This window comes from Puntigrus tetrazona, chromosome 17, assembly GCF_018831695.1.
Source record: "Puntigrus tetrazona isolate hp1 chromosome 17, ASM1883169v1, whole genome shotgun sequence".
In the NCBI taxonomy this organism is placed as follows: domain Eukaryota; kingdom Metazoa; phylum Chordata; class Actinopteri; order Cypriniformes; family Cyprinidae; genus Puntigrus; species Puntigrus tetrazona.
Window position 1 is genome coordinate 12,800,718 of NC_056715.1, and position 20,164 is coordinate 12,820,881.

Here is a 20,164-nt window from a genome sequence, read left to right on the forward strand (position 1 = left end):
GTCTCTGATGGGGAAATTCAGAAAACACTTCGTGGGATTCTAGCTCTTGGCGACTCTGCACTCTTCCTGGGCCTTCTGAGGCCGTGGCAGTGGAACTGGAATTAACTTGCTCACCTCTATAGTCCTCTGGGCTGGTTGCTTCTGCATCCGTAGTCTCTTCAGGGGTTTGAGTAGGGGTACGCCTAGACGACGCCCCTTCGAGGTCGGGAGGTCTCTCTCTCCTCTGCAGCTCGGGCTGTCCAGTAGGCGGCAAATGCCTGACAGTCTCTGCCAACTAGGACTGGGACGGGCAAGTGCTCCACAACCCCTGCTCGATTTCTGAACTGGCCCCGAGGCGTCACCATGATTATTTCTGCAGTGGGGTAGTTTCTAGTGTCCCCCATGAATACAGGATACAGAGATTTCTCCTCCCACGAGTGACCCTGCAAACTCTGGCCGGACTAAGGTCACCATGCTTCCAGAGTCAACAAGGGCTTCCGTGTCTTGGCCTCCAATCTTGACAGGAACTTAGGGGCAGCTGCCTCTTCGTGGGCCAGCAGGTGGTGAGAAAATGGCATGGGCGTCTTGAAGAGTCGGTGGTGCTTGCTGTGGGCATGAGCTCTTCTCTGCCTGGGCAATCCCGGCCAAGTGCCCCCCCTTCCACATTTAAACACCGGTATGCAACCACATTTTGCAGAGGCCTCTCCTGCTTCCAACTGCCTTGGGTCTTCAGGGGCTTTGGCTTGAGTTATCTCAAGGGGATTTCTTACGCAGGCTCTCTGTCTTGTTGTGGTCTCCAGGAGGTAGCTTTATTCTCCTCAGGCTTCAGCAAACTCATAGTCACCTGGTGGTTCTCCAGAGAGCGATTAGCGCCCACGCTTACTGGTCCCTGTTGAGCCACATACTTCTTGGCATCTGCTGGCAGGCTGCGCACGCAACGGTCAATCACTACCTCTCTATGGAGGATGGCCCGTCTCCTTCCTCCAGCCAGCTTCTCACCATTCGAGTTAATGTGGTTACCTGAGCCCTTGCTGGGAGAGTAAGCTGGTATTCCCAGCTATGAACTCCGCTGTGCTTTGGCAGGTAGGCTTAGTCCATATTGAGCGAGAACTGCTCTCTTGACCATTTCATAACTGGTGGCCTCATGGACAGTGAGATCCCGACAGGCCTTCTGTGCCTCTCCGGTCAGAAAAGGCAGAATTAAGTTAGCCCACTCCATCCTTGGCCATCTCTCTCGCTGAGCGGTTTCTCTCAAAGAGGTCAAAGTAGGTTTCAACATCATCATCCTTAGTCATCTTGGTTAGATAATCTTGAGGCCTCCTGCCCTGGGCCTCAGTCCTTCGACAGAGCTCTGTGACGGCTGCATTGAGGGTGGTTTGGGCCTGCAGAATGGCAGTCAGGCCTCTTCCATTTTTTTTTTTTTTTTTTTTTTTTTTTCACAAGCTGGGCTTTCTATGCCCGCATTCTCCACCATATGTAAGCCCCTGACTACCAAATTGGTGAGATTAGCTCAGATTGTCCACTCAGGAAATACGGCAGGCAGGTTTAGGTGGAACAGAACTCAAATTTCTTTATTTTGTAACAGGGTGAGGGAGAGGGGTTGGGGAGAAAACTATAACTAAAAGCTGTTCCTTCTTTGCTGGCTGGTCTCCTGGCAGCCCATCAATTTCCTGAGGGGAATGCAGAGGAAAAGAGAGTTAGTGAGGGGTGTCCAGTCTACTCACGGCCACACTGCACTTTTGTGGTTCAGGGGTTCCAGCATTCAGCCTCTGCTCATCTGCCTTGGTCTCCCCTACTGAGGCTTCCCCATCCTCTTATATGGTGGTTCCTGATCGCACCCAACAGCCTGCAGCTGAGGCTCCTATTGGCGAAGCAAGGATGAACACCTGTGTGGGAGCTATCCTTGGTCCTGATCACCTGGTGACCCCATTCTTGTGGGGGTTCTCCATGGTGCTGAAAGTGCTCAGGCTGCCTTGTGGGGACCATTACTCTTCAGGGCTACTACAATATATATATATATATATATATATATATATATATATATATATATATATATATATATATATATATATATATAATTTAGCATTACTAGCACATCGTCTGTTTGTTAGTTACATATTAATGCCCTATTATATGTGACAATATTTTAATCCCTTAATTCTACCCCATGTCATAATTATTATTCCTTACTATTAATATGCAGCAAATTAGAGGTTTATTGAGGTAAAAAGTTTTTCAGAATAGTCGGAATTGGTCCTGAAACTGTGACTAAAATATAAATTACTGCATTATTATAAGCGCAGAATAAAGCATCCCCATGGTATGCAAGACTACATTATCAAAACTGTTGATTTGAATAAAGCTTTTTCTGAATTTTAAACGTTTCAAACAGGCCCAAACACAAATCAAATGTCTACCTGGGTTCATCATGGGCTCAGTCAGTGTCCTTGTAGTGCACTGTAGAGAAATCCCTCACAGAGGATGTTACTTTGTAGGAGTGTGCTGCGTGTTTGTTCTCGCACTTCTCTCTCGCGCAGATATGACTGTGAGCGCGCGGACGTTGTCATGGTGACAGCACTCATTTTTCTTTTGGTTACACACAACACGAGTTTCCAAAACGTATTCATATATATTAGTCGTGTTTTAACATGAGAGCGATGTATGGTTATTGAGAACGAATCATTGTTTTACTCTGTGGTCACTTTCGTCAGCCTGGGCTCTATTGTGATGGGATTAAATGACCACATGACCGCTCAAATCTCCTGCCGCCGCTAGTCTGAGCGGCGATTCGGTGCGCTAATGACTAGACGTTCGAATCGGTTCTTTCGAACAAATCAAGCAAAGAACCGGATTTAGTGATTCTTTTACGTCATCACGTGGTCCGCGACATCTCGTTAAATGCTTTCAAATATTTTAAATAAATGTTTTGCTCAATTTATAAAAAAAGTATAACCAGAAAAACAATGTTGTCGTTTCAAGACTTCATTAGTTTACATATATTTTTAAGCTCTAAAATAACTTATAGAAATCCTATGGTTGAGAACATTTGAACGTAGTTTATTACTAAATTTTTCATAGATTAATGGATTTTAGTGTGTGTGTCCACATTCAGTGTACATTTTATTTTACATTCCACGGTTAAACATTTGCATGTTTTAATGTTTTTAAAGCTCAGTCATGCCAATTTAGTTGTTAAGATTTCTGTTTTTAAAGTAACTTTTAACCAAATCCTAAATACTCACAAGGCCAACCCCATTCAGTGCAATTTCAGAACGACCGGTTCTCGGTCGATTAAAAGATCCGATTCATCAAAATGATTCATTCACGAATCGGACATCATTAGTGCGCTCGCTGAGCCAGGACAACCGATGACACAAAGGGTCTGCACGTCTTGAGCGCGGGTTCCTAAAACTGATCCGGAGGAGGCAACCTGTTTAAGACCATAAATATGTCACATTACTAATAGAGCGTGATTCGGTCGACTTGTTCAGTTTGATTTATTTGTGCAACTAAAAGAGAGAGAGGCGTGTTGGGGCAACGATGGAGATGGAGCTATCAACAGATGTGGAGAAACTATCCGAAACCAGCGAAACTCAGGATATCGACACGGATGATGTGCTGGAGCTAAACCAGTTCGACGGGCTCCTTTTTCTTCAAGATATTACAAGCCGTTGAGAGAAAGAAAAGGTCTGCCGGTGTGGGGAGCGAAATGCGAGTTCATGGACAGTTTGATGAGCAGCCAGATCGTGATAGTTACTGGCACAGCTAAAACAGGACAAAGCACTCAGGTCGGTTTATACGTTACAGCCTAGTGCGTTCATCATAATATTAGGATGTTCATTTTTATAGCGGTTTGTATAAGTATTAATATTTTATTTGGTGTTTATGGTATTTTAAACATGGTATTTGAAACTTCATTCCAAGTTCAAGATGGATTTTGAACTTAAGTTTATTTTTTGGAGGGATGCATAGCATCTTTTATTATTAATCTCAATCTTTTACGCAAAAGATCACACATGTAGGGCAAATGCAACCTATTCGTAGTTCATTCGTTGTTTATTATCTTATTCGTGGGTGTTTTGTTTCAATAGCCTTACAGCATGTGGTTTTCTGTGTTAATCTTGGTTTAGATCCCTCAGTGGTGTGCAGAGTTTTGCCTGTCCGCGCAGTACCAGAACGGCATGGTAGTGTGCACTCAGATCCATCAACAGAGCACGGTGGAGCTGGCCCTCCGTGTGGCCGATGAGATGGATGTCAACATCGGCAATGAGGTTGGATACAGCATCCCGCTTCAGACCTGCTGCTCCCACGACACCGTCCTGAGGTGCGTATATGATTTTTTTTTTTCCCAGTCATTTCTGCAATCCTCACCTCCCCCTTTCATTACCCCACACGCGCATCTCCTTTTCAGAGGCGCCTGTCCATCTAAACAATGCAAAGCTAACAAAAGGCTGAGGGGTTCGGTCTGGGGGTCTCCGAGGCAGCTGCCGTGTTTCCGTACTGCCCATATGCTTCATCAGAGCTTTCAGAGCAGCCATAAGTCAGCCTGGCGAACAAAAGAGCCAGAACAGTGCTGAGAACAGCTGAGAGGGTCTGACTTAACGAAACCACTGACCTTAAGGAAAACACTGAGTAAATTATCATCCAATCACGTCTGCTCGCTCGCCTAGCTCGCCATTTTCGTTCGCATCAGGCCTGCCGTGACATCTGTTGCTTTGCAGATACTGCACAGACGCGTGCTGCCCGGAAATGATGTCGGACCCCTCTTGGAGCAGTGCGGGTGGTGGTCATTGATCAGGCCCAGAACGCACCGCCAGCACAGACCTGCTCCTCGGCTGCTCAAGGACGTGCTCCTCACGCGCCAGAGCTCAGGCTGGTCATCCTCACCGCCGCTCTGCTGAGAAACTGCTGCGCCACTACGGAGCGTCCCTCAGATCCGCTGGATGGGCCGCAGCCGTGCCAGGTGGTGTACGGTAGTGGGAGAGGAGGTGTGAAGGACTACCTCTGCTCGGCTCTTAGACTGGCTCTGGAGATACATCAGAATCAAAAGCATGGAGACATTGTGACATTTCTGGCAACTGGAGCAAGTAAGAGGCGAACTAGTGCTAAACTTTTGTAATTGTTGAAATCTTTTTAGAATTTTTTTAAAAAATTATTTACAAATCATTGTATTAATGAAAAAAAAGTTTTTTTATTAAAAGGAAGAACAGAATGATGTATTATTACATACAAAAAGAGTTAATGCTTCTCTTAAATGTAAAATATAATGTAATATAATACAGTTTTTATTTCTAAAGTAAATTTTGACATTAATTTATATACATATCATATATATATATATATATATATATATATATATATATATATATATATATATATATATATATATATATATATATATATATTATGGGCATAGTTTTTTCTACCTATAGTAATGTACATCAGATCATTATTTTTAACGGTTCCTTAGTTTGCCAACCAACCTGCCTTCCTTCGGGGCATCTTGCATAGAACAGAAGATAGTCCCATTTGTGTAGTAATAGAAACTTCACTTTCCCTTCTTTTTTCAAGGAGATTGAATGCGCCCATGCCATTTTGCGGAGAGAGGGTGCCAATCTTGCTCTGTCTCATGGCGAGCTGGTGCCGGTGTCTCTGTGCCCTGAGCAAGGAGACAGTCCCTCAATGCTCTCTGAAGAGAGCAAGAGTAGGAGAGTCTTCCTCACCTGCAGCCCCAGTGAAGATTTGTTCTGGGCCGTTCACAGCATTCGCTTTGTGATTGATGCTGGAGTGCAAAAAAGATATGTATGTAGTGATTTTGTTTTTATTTTGAACTTTATAGATACTAGTCCTCATCGACATCTGCGAGTTATATACTGTATACATTATGATTTGTGGATGTGAAACTTTGATGTTTTATTGTGACAGGTGTACAATCCTAGAATCAGAGCCAATTCTATTGTTATTCGACCAATCAGCAAGAGCCAAGCGGAGAGCCGCAAACAACTTTGCAGGCCCAACAGGTGAGCACTTTCTGCTTTCTAAAAAAGTGTTGGAAATTCTACACACACTAACATTCAAAGGTTTGAGTTTTTTATTTTTTTTAAAGAAAGTATTTTATTCAGCAAAGACGCATTAAATTGATCTAAGGTGACAGCAAAGACATTTATAATATTAACAGAAGATCAATTAAATGATTTAAAAAAAAAAAATCTATTTTCTGGAACTTTCAAAGAAAATATTATCATGCTTTTTCCACAAAACAATATTAAGCAACACAACAGTTTTCAACATTGCTAATAATTTAAAATCAGCATATGTATAAATATGTATAAAATTATTTCTGAATGATCGCCTGACACAGAAGAATAGAGAAACATTGCTGAAAATTCAGATTTTTCATCACATAACATTTATATTAAAATAGCAAACTAATCTTATAAACTGTGATACTATTTCACAATATCACTTATTTTACTGAATGTTTGACCAAATAAATGCAGTATGGCTGAACATAAACAAATATAAAAGTTGTCGCTTGCACTGAATCTGAATGTGCCCGAAATGTTTTATTTTTGCAGGCAAGTGTTTCTGTTTGTATCAAGAGGACACATCACTTCCTGCTGAGAGTGTCCTCATATTCTTGAGTCTGACATCACTTCCACTGTGCTCTTCCTGAAGCGCATGGAAATTGCCGGCCTGAGCCACTGCGACTTCATTGACAGACCAGGTGAGCTGCAGTTCTCTTACACGATTGATCAAATCTATCGAACTTTCAGTCAAATCTCTGAAAACACAGCCCTATATTATTAAGGCGCATACACAGTTGCTATGTGGTTACTTCCAAATCAAAAGGATCCTTATAAAGTAAGTCTCTAGATATATTAAGATATATATATATATAAGTCTCTGTATATTTAGGTGATTTTTGCGCCACTGATTCTGAACAGCAAACGCTCTGTATACGCTGCGTTCACATATTGGAGGTAATCACATGAAATCATTCATAGGATCTCTCACACGAATCCGAGCAGTCCGTCTAAACACAAACAAGTCGTTCGCTATCCGCCGTTTACAATAGCCAAGCAAAGCTGGGATCAGCCAGGTTCTCTTGGCTCACAGTAAGGGTGCAGATGGGCCTGTCCTGCTCGCTGCTGGTATTAAGAGGTGGTGAGCCGTGTGTTAGCTGAGCCGACAGCGCTCTGACTGGGTTCATTGTTCCAAAGATAACCTGCTTCCATAAAACACACCAGTCAGATGAGCAGCATCATTAGTGGAGCTGCGGCAACAGCTTTTCTCTGAGAACAACACGGTGGGATGAACTAGATGAACTTGTTTATCTCATGATGCAAATATGTGAGGCGCTTTTGTTGTGCTGCAGATTAGTGAGAGTTTGTTGTTTGTTTACTGTCTGAAATGTCAGACCAACAGGCATTTCAATAGGACAAATGCATTACAGTTCACGGGTGAACCAATGATAATAATACTAGCTGGAGTTTTTTACAGTCACCTACAGCTTTAACAACTCATAATAATGTTTTGTTCTTATTTTATCGAAATGTTCTAGACAGCTGTTCTTAAAGATGTTAATTAACTCCTTTTATTTGGGTTAGTTGAGTATGGTTTTAGTATTGTTTATATATTTTTATAGCATTTATTCAAAAAACTTTAAATAAACTTTTTTTTTTGCATTTTGAAGAATTTTCATTTAGATTTTTGTTTTATTGCTTTTATAACTTTGTTAGCTTTTTATATTTATTCCAGTTTTTCAACTCGAAACATTTTTTTTTACAGTTAATTGTGAAGGCTGTTGACATTCATTTCAATACAGTAGGTTTTAGTTTTAATTATCAGGTCAGTTTTTTTAATTGGCCAAATAGATAGATTTATGGATAGATAGAGGTTTTGTTTGCATAATATGTGTGTGTGTTCTTGTATATTTATTATGTATATATAAATACACACACATACAGTATATATTTTGAAAATGTTTGCATTTATTTACATTATAAATAAAGTTAATATATGAACAACATATTTTTCTGAAATATATACATGCATGTATGTATTTATATATAAATAATAAACATGTATGGTACACATTAGGTATACAAATTTTTTTATTTTTTTATTTACATAATATATGTATAAATAAATAATATTTGTTATTATTGTTCTTTTTAAATTATGTTTTTTCCTAGAATATATTAGTAGCATACTTGGAAAAACAAAGTATTTTGAATGTTATTCACATTTTCAAACATATTTAATATTTTTCCACTTTTATGATAGATCCAGAAGGCCTGATGCAAGCTTTAGAAGAACTTGATTATCTTGCTGCTTTGGATGACGACGGAAATCTGTCCGAGATTGGAATTATCATGTCAGAGTTTCCTCTGGAGCCACAGATGGCTAAGACTTTGCTTGCGCCTTGCGAATTTGACTGTGTGAGCGGAAGTGCTGACCGTAGCTGCAATGTTAACAGGTAATCCTGTCTCAGTACAATCCACTCAACAGCTGTACCACCATGTGTCTGCGTTTCCATTATGTCTGTGCTCCAACGCATGTCAGCTCACAGTTGCTGTACCTTCAATTTAAATATCAAATACCAAATTATCATCGTTATTAAAATATATATGTTATGATCGATTACAAAGCTTTTTCTCTTTCTTTATGTAGCTCCGAGCTGTTTCTTACACCCCAGTGGAACTGAGACAGAAGGCCTTACTGTGTCATCAGAGGTTCCAGCATACAGATGGAGACCACTTCACTCTTATTAACATCTTTAACGCTTACAAATATGCTAAGGAAGGGCCATGTGAGTGATTTTGTGCTTTAAAGCAATTAACTGAAGCCACGTAAGACTATAATCCCCATGCATGTCTATTAACAGCCATTATTCTGAATTAAACGAGACAGTAGCTGACTAACAAAATCTAAAAAAGTGTTGAATTCACATTCGCATGCGCTTTTCAGACTCTAATGTGGAACGGTGGTGTGAAGACCATTTCTCAGTCTGTCTGCGCTCAGACGGCCGATGCGATGCGCTCTGAGCTAACAGAAATCCTGAAACGGGCTAGAGCTGCCAGTGTCTTTACCTGCCTTTGGCTCTAAAAGCAACAGCTTGAACATCAAACGTGCCCTACTAGCTGGCTTCTTCATGCAGGTATGGATATATCATGTACCCTTTAAAACTTTAACATATTGTTGTGCTTTGTACTCAGGCGACTTCTAATGTTTCTGAACTAGAAAGAGGATTAATCTCTTTCCAAAGTGCACTGTGTTAATGCACAACAGTGGAAATGGTGCACTAATTTCTATCAAATCATTGCACTGGCGCAGTAACGTCTGTGGTGAAGGCAGATTAGCAAACGGCACAGTGGTTTACAAATTTAGTGTGTTTAGTGCGTCTGAAACCCTGATTGTGTGCTGTTCTAATGCATTTTGCATTGTTTAATCTCTTTGGGGTTTTCCAGGTGGCGAGGACATTGACGGGTCAGGGAATTACTTCATGCTGACCCATAAACACGCGGGCTCAGATCCACCCCTGTCTGGCTACGGAACCGAGATGCACAAGAAGAACCTACCGGAATGGGTTCTGTACCATGAGCACACGCTCTCAGAGAACAACTGTGTCAGAACCGTCTCTCAGATCTCAGCGCATGAGTACGTATTGGATCATCCGCTTTGTCTAGAAAACTAAAGGCTAGAATACACAACTTTTAAAAATCTGAACAGATTTTAAAAACACTAGGAATCATACAACATGACCGAGCAACAACTTTTAAATTTGGTAGTGTACCAAGTTGTTCGATCACAGCAAGCTCACGCAAAAACTCACGCCTTGTTGCTAGGAGACGCATGACAACTGAAAACAAATGTGTTCTAAAATCAGCTGAAAATATCAAACATTTTTGATATCCTCCGACTGGATAGAATCAAAGTCTGAAGCTAAAATCTGTAAACATGGTACACTACCAGATTTTCTGTGGAATCTGTCAGCTTTAATCTGCAGACTGGCTCTGACTTTCCTCAACTAGCGTCAGCTTGTTCAGACTGTAAAATCAGGGCAAAATCCCCGTAGTGTACTCCAGACTTAAACCTGCGAGAATTAACACTTGCAGTGAAAACAATGTCCAGCTGTATTGGTTTCAGAAAGTGACTTCATTATTCTGTTCTGTTAATTCCGCTTAATACTTCCCAAAGCTCCATACTGACTGAACGGATACAGTACTTAGGAGTAGTTTATCTGCAGATGCATCTTGTAATCAAACAACTGTTTAATGAGGTGCTGATTTCATATGAATCTGTACTATTTGATTTGTATAAAATAATTTTTTGATTATTTTTATAAAAAAAGTAAGATGGTCCACTACTAATCCTAGCCATCAGTGGGGAGTAAGCAGATTGATCAGTCATGTACTAGTGAGATCGTATGAAGTCATAAGAATAATGTATAACAGTTACAAATTTTCTAAGAGAGACAAGAGAACTTTAGAAGTGTCTCCTTTAAGAATCATGTCACAGTGCTAGAGGTTTTACATGCATTGTTTAGAAATACCAAAATAAATAATATATATATATATATATATATATATATATATATATATATATATATATATATATATATATATATTTTTAGAAAGAAAATATTTTTAAAATCATTAATATAATCAGTAAAATGCATTTATTGTTATGCTTTGTTTAAATGAAATATTATTTATTTCTACAAATATAATTGTTTTATATCTTCCTTCTCAGCAATAATTAAGTTTAGCTCACTGTCTTTTTTTTAATAGTTAAATGAATTATTTTGTTTCACTTAAAAAAAAACAGAATCTTTAACTCTCCTTTTCATATGAGGCTAGCGAGCCATTTCTCTTTTCATTTCAACCATTTAAACAATTCGCGCTCCCATGCTCTCTAATCACCCGGTTCTTTTGCCGTTTGCGTGCGACAGGTTCGTTCAGATGGCGCCGCAGTATTTCTTCTACAACCTGCCACCTAGCGAGAGCAAAGACCTGCTGCAGCACGTTATCGATCACGGTTCAGCTGCTCCATCTAAAGGCAAAAGAAAAGGCCAGAAGCCCAGCAGCCCCGCCAGTGAAGAGCAGAGCCATGAGCGCTGTACCATACAGTGACGGAGGAAACAGAGTTACCATGACAACAGCTGACACTGCTGGCCTGCCGCACAGTAACCACGGACTTTCTGAAGCACAGCCAGGAATCCAAATGAGGTTGACTGATTGATCAACATTGATGAAAAGAAAAGATGTGGTCTGTTGCTTAAATTCAAAGGCAGGAAAAAAAAACATTTAGCTTGCCCCCTTTTTCTCAGTGCCCTAAGTAATAGCAGCTTGTGCGGTTTGGCTGAAAGTGCCGCTGAGTTAATAGCGATTTAAATAACCTACTGCCGTGCAGTAGTTAATGAATAAACTGTCCTTGACTTTATGGTGTCTAAAATGTGCTGTAAACTGTAGCTACTAGATAGCATTTTAAATAATATATTAAAAAGTAGAATGTAATTTAGCCATGTGCATCATAGTTTCACTGTACATTAATTTCCTTTGCATTGATTGTGCTTATCATTGGCTAGTGATTAGTGTTTTTTTATTATCATTATATATGTATTTATTTGCAAGGTAATTGTTCAGCTAATATAATTTATTATTATTATTATTAATCTCAAATTCACAGTGATATGTTAAATGAAACAAAATGTTTAAGTGTATTTGACCTTTTTTTGGAAGCGGTAATTTTTTTCTAAACTTCTCATACTGAATAAAGTACAAAAATGTTGTGAAATAATCTAGAACTTAATTCATCGTATCTGTTATGTGTTGTCACGTAGTGTACACTTGCAAATATCAGTGCAACTTTAAATTCTGATAATATTTCATTCAAGTTTCACGTCACCTTTATATTAAAGACGCAAAATCATTTAAAAAAGTTAGAAAAAATGTTTTTATGTTTTTATTTAGATGCTTCCTCTGGTGAACGCTTTAGTCACGTTAAAAAAATGATGATGTTGAAAATCGATGCATTGTATGGATTTACGTTTGATTCAATAAAAGCCACATGCTTGTATCGGTGTTTTAACGTGGTTTTTATTGTTTCAGTGTGAGAAACAGCAGTTCTTGCAAGGTTTCGCCAAGCAGCTGTTATAACTAAAGATCCAGATCACTTACATTATTATGACAGATGGCGGAGGTGGACGCGACGCTTGCGGTCAGTAAACAAAGTTTTTGATTGGTCCTCTGAACGCAGAACGTCATCCACAGCGCTCCCGCGCGCGTCGCGTGCTTGCAGCGCGAGCGCGTACTTTTCGCTGCTTTTGAGAGCTTAGCTGTAGTTTTCAGTTTTGTCGCTGTTCGCAACAAATGTATCAACTCTAACAATAAAAAAGAAGACTTTACAGATGTAACATAACTGTGCGTGTTGTTGTTGTTTGTTTTTTTTTCCAAAATGCCAATTTGTCTTGTTACTTGATATCATCCGCTGCTCAAATAGTCTCTAGAATAGACGTAGAAATTGGCGTATTTCACAACGATGGCGCGGAGATGCGTTTTCTGAAAGATGGGCGCGTCAAAAGCAGAATGAAAAAGTCGCACCTGTGTCGGTAACGGAGGAAGCTGTCTCCAGCGGCGACGTTCGCCGGGGTGAAAGTCGTTGGTTTGGTCGCTCGGATCCGCGCGTGTCCGTCGGGAGGAGAGCCCGGGCAGACTGTACCTCTGAGTTTTCAGCCGTCGACCTCGCCGAGGAAGTGGACAGAATCCTGGCTGACTGTGACAACCCTGATATATCACTGAACAGGACTTCTTATAAGATGCCAATGTTTGCGCTTCACTACCGAGACGTTTACGGTGGCAGCGCACGTGACAAAAACGGAATTAACGCGCCAACTTCCATTCAGGTCTTTTTTTTTTTTTCCTTTTTTTTTTTTAGTTTTCACATTAAAATGCTACGGCTTCTTTTTTTTCCATTCGGTCAATGGCGACCAGAATCAACGATAAATTATTAATAGAAGCGATTAAAGCCATTAAGTAAGGAACGCCTATCTGTTTCCTGTGTTTGTGAGCAGGCGGGCCTCCCCGGGAGCCGCTGAACCGTGCCAGCACAGAGAGCGCAGCGGCAGCTCCGTAAGTCTATCGATTATTGATCTGAGCTCAGTGACACGCATCATTTCCGCCGAGTTCCTGCTTGGTGGAGAGCACTGGTCTGTAATGTTCATGCATAGAAAGTCATTGTGCGATACATTTGATCTTTTGTTGTCTTTAGCTGTCAATAATGGATTTGTCACCATTGTCATTATCATATGACAATGAAAATCCTGTGTATTAACTGTGAAATCCTCTCTTTTTATTTTGAGAGGTAAGGTAAAATAAAAATGAACATTGATGGTGTGGTAACTCTTTGCAGGAAGGCCCCATCAGTGTTGGTTAATGCATAATGCATCTTAGTTAACCTTGGTTAATAAAAACTAGTGATGGCAAATGATTAACTGAGATTAATCACATCCAAATCCAAGGTTTTTGGGGGTTTTTTTTTACATAATATATGTATGTGCACTGTTTATTATGTATAAATACACACACATACAGTATATATTTGGAAAATATTTACATGTATATACATTTATATACTTACGTAGTGGTATTCTATATTATGTATAAATATGTTTAATATACAAGCAACTTATTTTTCTTAAATATATACATGCATGTGTTTGTATTTCTACATACATAATAAATATATGCAACACGCACTCCATATATTATGTAAACCAAAACTTTTATTTTGGATGCAAGTAATTGCTTGACAGCGCTCATAAAAACATGTTAGCTCTATTAAATGATATTAACAGACACAACTTTTGATGCGTTAGTATTTACATTAATAGCATTTAGTATATTTTAGTTTATTGTTAATTCATGTTAACTAATGTAAGCTCACTGTAAAGAGTGTTGCACACACACATTGTATAATTTGACGATTTAGATATCTGTTGAAAATGATTAATATTTTACTTGTAGGTTTTACATTGGATTTTAGATGTCTTATGAATAACAAAACCCCTTTATTAACCATAAAAACCCTCTTTTTGTTATTCAGAGGTTCTGCAATTGGTGGCGGCTCATCTGTGGCCCTGCCTGTGTACGACGCTTCAGAAGAGGACCTCATGAACACGATCGAGAAGGAGTTTGGGTCACAGCCACAGTGATCTTCTGAGACCGAAGAAAAAGATTATTGATAAATCGCCAAAAAGTATTAGCGCAATTGTTCGATCATATTGATCGTTTTTATATTTACCACTGATATTTTGATTTCATGTTTGATTTCAAAACATACATAAAGCTTGCCTAAAGTGATTTCGTTTAGCCGAGCCTATGCTGTGACATTTTTTTTTAAAGAATGATGTTCTGTAAAGCAGCTTGCCTGAGAGAAAAACATATGGAGGGGATAATTTAGTCCCATTTCCTGACCACATTTCCAACGTCCTCCACCCGTCTAAGACAGGAATGCATATCAGCAGTTTTAGTGGCTCCATGGAGGCCCCCTAAACTCCCCTGATGTACGTGCACCAGCTTGAATAGTCTCCAAACTGCCGAATACAATTCCTTTTAAGGCACACAATGGAAATCACGCAGATAGCCTACTGCTGTGCGTTTTACCTTTGGAAAAATCTTGCAAGATTTTTGTAGCTTTCGTTCCAATAATTTGGTTCATTTTAGATACAGCTAATAACCGATAGCAATGCAAAAATGGTTCATAAATTGAATTCGTGTCTGTAAAAATTGTTTTGTCAACAACAAAAGCTGTTTGCATCGCATTTTCTTTCATTCTGACAATTCAATAGGATGGAGACGAAAAACTTAAAATATTTGATGTTATTCTAGTAATAAGCAAATTATCCAACAGGTCAATGGTAAATTTGTCCTACAATTTAAGTTCAGGAGGAATATATGACGCCTTTATTTTTATTGTTATTATTATTTAATAACGTACATTGCCTTTCAAAGCATTCGAGATCATAGAAGTTGTTGACCACACGGTGTCGCTGTTGGCGCATCATTGGACCGTTGATTGACGGCTCGTGGTTGGAGAAAGTCGGTCAGTAAGGCAGGAGGCGGGGCACGGTTCTGAAAGCTGATTGGTCGCGCCTTCCACATCCACAGTTAGTATTGTGATCTGATTGGCCCTTGTTTAAACGCATTAGTCGAATGCGACGCTTCACGTTTTCCTTCCAAAACACTGGTCTGAGCAATAATTATAGACATCCGGTCTTAATCTCTAAGGGAACATTAATATAACTGGAAAGCACGCTATTTCACGATGTCCTTTCCAAAACTAACAGTCCTACAGTGTTGGCAAACAAAGAGTTTTTCGCCTAGATTCAGGGCCTTATTATTGGCATAAAATTTGCCTACATTAAAATTACTGCATATTTATATCTTATGAGAGAATTAATAAATAATATCATATTTTAAAACATGTAAAGTTAACTGAAATGTCTTAGTAAGTGTGGTCCATTTTTTTTATTTAAAGGAGTTTCTTTTAAATTGACTTTACACATTTGTGCTGACCTAAATGTTGCTGAGCGTGAACAAAATGACTTGTATCAACTTGCTGCTGAGATATGAACTAGCGGTGACGCATGAGACGAAAGATCCAGTACATGGACTTCACGAATCTTGACAGGAAGTGGATGCATCATGGGTGTGTCAGCAATGTGTGAGTGGAAGTTCAGTTACTGCCAAGAGCAGCGAGAAGCAGAACTGAACTACAGCCAGAACACGCCATCCCAAAACCACAGTCGTTTTCTGCTGCCACAGATTTCAGCTCCTTGGAGTGGAAGAAAATGACGACAAAACACACTTAATCGTCAAGAGTTTAATAAAAAAGGGTATTAAATAAAAGTATTATATGATAATCACAGTGCAGATAATTATCCACATATACATTTTTACACATTGTCCTCTTTCTAATTTTGTGTAGTTTAGCATACATTTCCACTAGACATGTACATATAAATGTATACAAAAACAAAGAAAAAAAGGAAGAGATTTTAAGGCAAACATAGTACAAAGACTTTGGCAAAAGAGTGCATCAATCTTTTTTACACGAGAGTAAACAAAATGTTCCATTGCAGAGTGCGAAATATGTGCAGCAAAAGAAGACAGGAGTCCAGTGCATAATCACGTTTTGCCCATGAGGGAATCAGCAGCCTTGCCCTCATAAAAGTGAGTCCCTGCATAACATCGGTGAGAGTCCAGAGTTCGGTCTCGGAGGAGGTTAGTTCGAGGCCGGCAGCAGCATGCTGACCGCAGCGCGCTGTGCCAGCGGGCAAGGCCTTGGCTGCGGAGATCTTGTTGAGGTTCCGCACCTCTGTTTGCCAAGACGGATCTTCTTGGTGGTCGCGTGTCGCCGCGGCGTGCTTGGTGAGATGATCGCTGCGCATGAACCGCCGGTCGCACACCGACAGACAAACTTCTTCTCGCGTGTGCGTTCGCCGATGCCGGGAGAGCTCGTCAGATCGAGCGAATTTCTTATCGCATCCTTCCCAGTTGCAACTAAAAGGTTTTTCCCCTGGAAGACAGAAGGCTTGTTAGACGACCCGCTTAACTTAGACATTAAACGTTACTTTATATATGTGCTGAACCCGTTAACGATATTTACCTGTGTGGGTTCTGAGATGCGCCTTTAGGTGAGAGCTTTTGAAATAGGTCTTCCGACAGCCTGGGAAATTGCAGACGTAGTTGCGCCTGCGTGAAAAGTCGACCTGCGTGGCGCTGCTCTGTCCCGAAGGCACGAATACAGGTGCGGGAGCCAGAGGGAGGAGCTTGGTGTTGCCTAGGGTCATAACAGTCTGTTGGCACTGTGGAGCCGAAGACACCGGGGACTGGGGCATCACGAACATCACCGTCCCCTGAGGCACTGGCGAACCCATCAGGAGAGGCTGCGGTAAGATAGATTTTACCCCAGGGCTGGGCTTCTGAATAAACGTGGCTGAGATGACTCCGGGTTGGGCCACTGGGAACATCTGGCAAATGATTGGCGGACTGGAGGTTGGGGGCGGCGACTGAGGAGATGATGTAATGGAGGGCTTGTCCGCCTTAAAAAGCAGTCTGCTGCTGTTTTGGCACGTGCCTCCTGTAGGGGTTTCGGTCTCGGGTTGGTGGGAAGAAGGAGCTTTCTCAGTCTTTTGTGGGTGAACAGCTTGTGGAATGTTCTGGTATAAAGAGCTGTCGGCTGTGTGGCGTATTACACTGGTTGCCATTGCTCTGCAAGGCGGGGGTGCGGTCTTGTCTGTGGGGTGCCCAGAAGAGGGCATCTGTGCGATGGAGGCCATGGTAGGGCATGAAGATCTCGGACTGGGGAGGCTGGGACAGGGCCGGGCCAGCGGGGAGGGGGGGGCTGGCACTGATGTGGTGCTGGAGGTGTCAGTAAAGCTGGGGCTGTGTGGTGGGGTCATGCACTGCAAAGAGAGAAGGCCATCTGAGTTAATCGGTGAACAATATTTTGCTGCTATATCGGTAACTGCCGATATTACAGTTTTTTTATCTACGTCTATCAATATTGGAATTATATATTGACCAGTGTTGTATTTTACTTTATTCAAATGTGCATGCTTTTACATTTATTTAAATGTGTATGCAATTAATAACTTTTTTTTCACATATTTATAAATATTTTGTTGTCATCTAACACTCGCATGAAGTTAATATTTAAAAGCACTAATAATTTAATAATACAGTTAAATATAATCTTGATTTTTAGAGATCCACCAATAAAAAGGCCAATAATAGTAAGCTGATTTTTATCTTTATGTTATGGCCGATAACCGATTAAAGAATTAAAGTAATAAAAAAAAAATACAAAAAAAATAAAATGAAACATATATTGTTACAACTTATAAACATTCTAAAATGTGCAGCATGAAAAAAAAACTCTAGATATTTATATATTCAATTGTAACATTCTAATGTTGTGATGTCAAAATTTGTATTTTATTTTTAAATTTAATTTACTTTTTTATTTGTTAAGTATAGACACATCAGCTATGCATCAGAATTATCAGACATTTTAATCCCTAAAAATCTTTGCCAAACAACTAAATATCCTTGTGGAATTTCTTTTATGGATGACTGGCTACTCTTTTCAGTAATATCATAGCTGTGCTATTTTGTCCGTTCATCTCTCAGCATCATTATGGCCCAGGTGATTCGCGCAATCACAGTGAAGGAGTCTGTGCTGAAGTTCAGCTGCAGATGTAGCTTATCTCAAGACCGCCACCTGCCTAGGGTGTCATAAAACCCTCCCAAAGTTTTCAGCAAACAAATCAGGTCCCGATAAGAGCTTTGTGCTACACCATGTGGCGCCAGAGGGCCGCGAGGTTCCCCGGAGCGAATGTTGACAAATTAAACAGAGCCTGAAGTGTACATATTTTACCTTCTAAGAGATAATTCCAAGCAGAGACGACTTACCAGTGAAGAGAGCGAGACAAAGTCCTTCGGGTCTCCGGCGGTTCGGGGTGCAGGAGGGAATCGCAGGAGTCTGACGCTGGAGTGAGAGGGCGAGGTTTGAAGGCATTGGGTTTTGGAGACATCTGACTCCAGAAGCTCATATAGACCAGAGCTTCAGCAGCCTCCAGATCATTGTATTCCAGACCACTGCACGGAGAGTGCTCACTGTGCTTCTTCCCCTCCAGAAAATCCTCACAGACCTCCATCCGAGCTCCCTGAGAAGAAGACAACAAAACGAATGTAACGTATTGCGTTGCGGGGCGAAAGTAAGCCCTCTGGTGGTTTTGACGCACATACAGCTCAGCTGCTGTGAGGATGTGAATGAGTCTTTCTCTGGCTTTATCTATTCATGGATCCAGAAGCAGTATGACAGTTTAACAGAGGAGCCCTTTTTAACACAGCCCGTCCGGAGGGACCCTCTATCGCTAGACCGGAGTCACCTCCCACTGCCAAATAAAGCCAAAACAATGACGTGCTCACAAGCTGCCCATGTGAAACGGCTGTGAGCAAAACTCGAAACCCCCTGACACGCACGGGAACAGCCAAAGGCCAGAAAACTTTGACTGATGGCAAACCCCTCCCATCCGCTGCTCTTCAGAAAAATAACAACGTTAGCATCCATGTGTTTGTTTGTTGGTTTTAACAAAATCTGCAGAAGTAATGAGCAGTGTGGTCATCTCAACCAGCCTCAATACTTTATGAAATACAGTGCACTGGTGGGATATTCAGTGGCATCCATAACACTGCTTTTTTTATCATTTTAAATAAGAATTCCAGATCAGTATGGTTTGGACAGCACTGAATAACAAATACTGTATTACACTGTTCTGAACGTAAATTAACAACACGGAGGGTTGGCTAAGAAAAAACGCAATAAAAGTAAAATGTACATTTACACAGACAGGTTCACCCATAAAAATATATTAAAAAAAACAATTAAAAGGTTAAACAATCTTCACTTTCTTGCAGACGACTAAGTGAGGGTTAAATGAGGCTAACGGGAATAACGGTGCCCACTGAAAATGAATGTTTGTATGTTACAAAAGAGCCTTGTTTATTGTCACAGGGCAAGTCAACACAAGACGTGGGTGGTAATAGATGCACGGCTTCAGAAATGTACAATTTTTTAGGTATTTCGTAACAATTCGTGACGCTGAGATAAATAGTTACTATGTAACATTAAGAAACGTTCTAAGTAGCATACCCCCGTTCTATTGCCGGTTAAAATAACCCGCCAGTGTCAGTGAATCGTAAAACAACGCATGACATAAATTAAACACAAATACAATTAGATGTTCCGCTCTTACCCCGCATAATTCCTCCATGTTAGAAAACTGACGTGTTGACATCTGCTCAAAACGTATGAAAAATAACTAAATGAAAAGTAGAGCAGAACAAAGACACGGAGCTGCTCCGCCCGCTCAGTGACGCGACTCGCACCGGAATTCGGTTCGCCTTTACCAGCAGCTGAGTAAAACAAGCCCCAGAAAAAAAGAGAAAATAAAATTCACAACAGTCTGGCGGGTGGCAGCACGCCACCAATGAAAAACAAATGTGTGTGAGACCTTGACCAATGGTGTGAAGGCCGACGCGTGATCAGTGCGTGATAGGCGCGCGATTGGCGGAGCGGGGGTGCGTGGCTCCGGTGGGCGTGTGGAGGGAGT

At 40.7% G+C, this 20,164-nt stretch overlaps 2 pseudogenes; one reads left to right on the top strand and one right to left on the bottom strand.

The window, feature by feature from the left end:
* Nucleotides 1–3,519: 3,519 nt before the first annotated feature.
* On the top strand, nucleotides 3,520–11,267 carry LOC122361664 (annotated as a pseudogene).
* A 4,585-nt stretch (nucleotides 11,268–15,852) lies between these two features.
* Nucleotides 15,853–20,026, bottom strand: LOC122361665 (annotated as a pseudogene).
* Nucleotides 20,027–20,164: the final 138 nt, after the last annotated feature.